Raw genomic sequence first — 4,647 nt, forward strand, 5'->3', positions numbered from 1 at the left:
CCGATCTCGACGCAATACGTCGGAGAGATTCCTTTGTTGCGTCGATCGTTGCTGGACGTATGAAGCTCGGAGGAATCGTTTCTTCTCTGATGGAACGCGTTTCGTTGCGACATTTCAACGTAGGTGGAAAATGTTGCGAAGGGAGCTCTTCGAGTAGTTATTTTTTTTCCTTTTTTCTTTTTTTTTTTTTTCTTTTTTTTCAAGTGAAATGTTTCACAAATTAGCTGGCCATCGGAGTCATCGCGAAATACCGTCGCGTTTGAAGGATATATATTTGCTCGCGAATGATCGCCAGATTTTTTTTTTTTTTTTTAATATTTCTTGGGAACACGAGAAAGATACCTCGATGAGATAGATGACTATATATATATCGCGCAATAAATAATATAATTTAAGCGGTTTAATGGGGAAACGAAATAAAATCGTTTTTATTATTTATCTGTATCTTCGATTCGTTTTGTTGCGACTTTTTATGGTTTTATGGATATTTTTATACGCGTTTTTTTCTTTTATTTTTTCGCTCGCACAATTCCCTAAATATTTTCTACGATAATTTAACATAATTTATTTATAAAAATCGAGTAGTTTTTATTATATTATTATATTATCGAGTAATAATTTTATTTATAAAAAAAATAGATTTTATTCCACAAAACATTCAAATATCTCTAACTCGCATCGTAAACAATTATCAATGAACTATAGAAACTTCAACTTTCCAATCCCAAATTTCCAAAATAATCGCATCAACAATTGAATCAAATATCGTCCCATCATCATCTCGGCGCTCTCGAACGAAGATAAACGTTCACACGCGATCCGAAGACACTGGCCCAGATATCTGACCGGCGTAACATCGTTAGAATCTCTGCGGACGAGGACGAGTCGTGATCCACGGTGGGATCTTTTGCTTTCTAATCATCCTCAAGGTTAAACCCGTGGCCGAACCTGCTGGCTCCCGCGCGACGTGGGTATTTCAATTCCTCTTCGTGGTCCACCTTCTCCCCCTCCCTTCCATCTCCTCTCCTTTAGCCCCCCCCCCTCCTGTCCCTGTATTATACACGGCGTATAAGGGTACGACCTCGGCCGCGGGAATAAGACGTCGTCGACCTGCCCTCCTCTCGGGGTCTCCTCCGCGATTGTCCCTGTCGGCCGAGTTACGAGGATATTTCTATACCGTTAAGCGATTGGAACTCGCCTCGTTCCATTGTCCGCGCCTCGAACTCCCCTTCTCTGTGTGCACGTACATAGATGCACCGACGTGTGCACGTGCACCGACGCGTCACCGACCCGCTCACGGTTCAGAGGACTCTCCTCTACTTTATAGGTTAATTACCAACGGCCGATGGACTCTCTCCACGATCTATGAGAGAGAATCTCGAGAAGGCAGAGGCCGATGAGGCAACGCAACAGTTGGCATGGGACAGGGGAGGGGAATTATCGCGGAAGGGGAATCGATCGCCGCTCGTGATAAACGCGGACGACTGATTTTACGTACGTAGAAGTGGAGGAATCGCTTGATGATCGGTAATGGGTTAATATGAAGCGTTGCTTGATGACCGCGTTGTGAGGACACGATTGGGGATAAGGTTAGAGACTTAGTTATAATATCTTCTTACTTTCAAGAGGATATAAATTTTTCCTTGCAATCTTAGGATAAAAAGGATGACGTAAAAAAAAAAAAAAAAGAAAAAAAAATTGTACGTATTTTCTTCCATTAGTTTGAGGGAATAAATATTATTTAATTCGGAAGGAAAGATAATTCCAGTTGGAGAGTTTCGCGGTTCCCGGGGCGTTTGAACCACCGTCCCCTTCTCCGTGTGACGCGTAGTACCACCCAGGTAGCCGGGTGTAAGCAATCCCCAACACGGCGTACCGGTGAATAGGTGAGAACGAATCCAACGAATATGTTGGTCGTGTTACGACAAAGACCACGAGCCGCTCGCTATCGGTGTTTCGCGCGAGCGCGAGATAAGTAAGTGCTTTAATTTATTCGAAACACCTCGGTTATTAATCGTCCGCTCCGTGGACTCTACCTGTCCCACTCGTACCTCCTATCATCCATCTCCTTCCACCTTCTCTTTTTATTTTCCACTCTCCTCCTCGCGTCCACTCTCCCTTTCCAACTACGTCGCTCTACGTCTCTCGCCAATTCTCCTTCCTACTACTCGGATAACTCTCTCTGTTTTTTCTTTTTTTTTTTTTCTTTGCGACAAGCGTTCGATTATATATCCGTACACTTTTCCGTTTTTTTTTTTCTTTTTATTCTTTTATTCTTCTTTTTCGTTTATTTCCTGTGTGTGTGTATTTATTATTCTCTCTATATAAATCATTCCGTTTAAATTTTATTTTTAACGTTGTTAATGTTCGTTCGTTTTATAATTAAGAAAAGAAATAAGTTCAATACTTTTTTTCACGTATCGATCTTTCTTCCAAAATTCTATTGAGATACTCAAGAAATAATAACGTGCATAATAAACAACGTCATTATTGTACAATAACAATAATTAATACGTATAATCTTGAAACGTGTTTCCAACGTAACAATTCAATTCCTAATAAAAATAATAACGAACAATAACGATACTGGACGAGTAACATAGTTAGAATGCACGATTTAAAAAAAAAAAAGAAATGGCCAAATTCACCCTCTAGGGTTGTGCCCTAGCGCACGTTCGCTCGCACGCCATAACCGAGATCGTATATACACGTAGGTAGTTATATATGCATATAAATACGTGGGTACAAATAACGAACACGCGGCCGTGTCTCGTTGGAGGCGCGCACCGGAGTGGCTGAACCAGAGAAATGTTTTAAGCGAGCCACTCACAGCGCCCACGCTCGTCCGCGGCAACAGACGCGCCGACACGCGCGCGCACACGCCGGGCCCCTTATTTCAACCATAAATTAATGTTCTGTCTTCCGCGGATGCATAATTGTGCGCGCTGCTCGCCCCGGCTTTTCGTGTCCAAGCCGCTCGGACACACGACCAACGACCGGACGGGGACACCACCGTCACGACCACGACGAACGGCTGATATCCATGGCAATGACACGTAACGAGCCTTCTAATGGCTTCGCAAACACGCCGTGTAATCCGCGCGTGCACCATCATCCGCGCGAATACTACGCGCCACTCTTGATACTCTCTCCGTTCGCTCACCGTTCGGTAGACTTTCGGTGGTGGATTTTCTTTTCTCTGGGGGATTTCTAGTGATTTATCGAGGACGTCGAATGAATCGGATTAAAGCGTGAAGATTTTTTAAATTTTGGTACTATTTAAAAGGTTATAATTTTATTATATAATTAATATATATTTATTATATATATATATATATTTATTATATAATTATAATTATAATTAATATTTTTTTATATTTTTGGCGATTTATTGGATTGAGCAATTGTTAGGGATTTAATCAGGATTTATATATAATTCACGTTGAGGATTTTTGTAATGGAAAAGTTATACACGGAATAATTTTATCAAATTATTTTATCGGATTATTTAATTATGGAATTGGTAAGGATAAAAGTTTGGCAAGAAGGATTTTAGGTTTTGGTGAAAAGTTTCAAGAACCGGATGACCTCACGCAGTACAGCTAAGACAGGATTCGAGAGAGTTTAAGACTCTCGAATTTCCCCTCGTGAAGAAACAGAAACAGAGACAACGTTTTCCGTTCGAGAACGAAGCTGACTGCATTCGAGATGGGGCTCACGTTCCTGCATTTACATTCGACCTATTGTCTCTTCGCCCCTCTGTCTACCTCTCTTCCTTCGCTCTTGAACTCTCCCCGATTCGCTTTCAACGCTATTTTTATAAGCAACATAAGCTGTCGTCGCCGTTGTCATAGCCGTCTCGACTGCTCTGATTTATACGATATCCGAGAGACGTCCGATCAAATGATCCATCACGTATGCAAAGTGATAGGAAAACACGCCGTTGACATCCTAGATTTATGCTTCTTGTGTATTACGCATTTAGACGACGAAACATCTGTATCTGAAATTGATTTTTACAAGCGATAATTATCTATCCGTGCGCTCGTAACAAGGCCGCGTAAGAGCGGAAGAGTAATTGTAGCGTGCAAAGCTAGTTCGAGAGAGGACGAAGATCCAGATGGCGAAACATTTGTATCCGCAATAAACAGATTCGATTTTTATAAACGATAATTATCTATCTACGTGCAACGGGAGAGGAATAATAATAAAGTGGACGTTCGCAAAAGTGTTCGAGAAAGGACGAAGATCGAAGATAGAGCGCTACCGTGAACGCGATACGTGGAACAATTATTGTTTCCTGATACTCGTGTTTTCGAGTAGGTTGTGAATAATAGGCCTGTGTGTTGTTGGGAGGCATGGAGAAATAAATTTTTGGTATGGCGAAAGGATAAGTGATAGGGTATCGATAGGCTAATATTAAATAGATAAATTTTTTAACGAATGCTTACGATCGATTTATCGATCGTTTATATTTGTGATATTGTGTAACGCTTCGATTATTCGAATTAATCTTTCATTCGATTGAATGAGTCACAAATGAGTTATAAAAGCCTATCCGTAATATCCATGGCTTTTCAAACAAAGACTTTCTTTCTTTAACGAGAAAAAGAGGAAAGATATAATGATCTCGAGTCCGATATAAAA

The sequence above is a fragment of the Apis laboriosa genome, unplaced genomic scaffold (genome assembly GCF_014066325.1).
Source record: "Apis laboriosa isolate Shangri-la unplaced genomic scaffold, ASM1406632v1 scaffold54_cov153, whole genome shotgun sequence".
NCBI lineage: Eukaryota > Metazoa > Arthropoda > Insecta > Hymenoptera > Apidae > Apis > Apis laboriosa.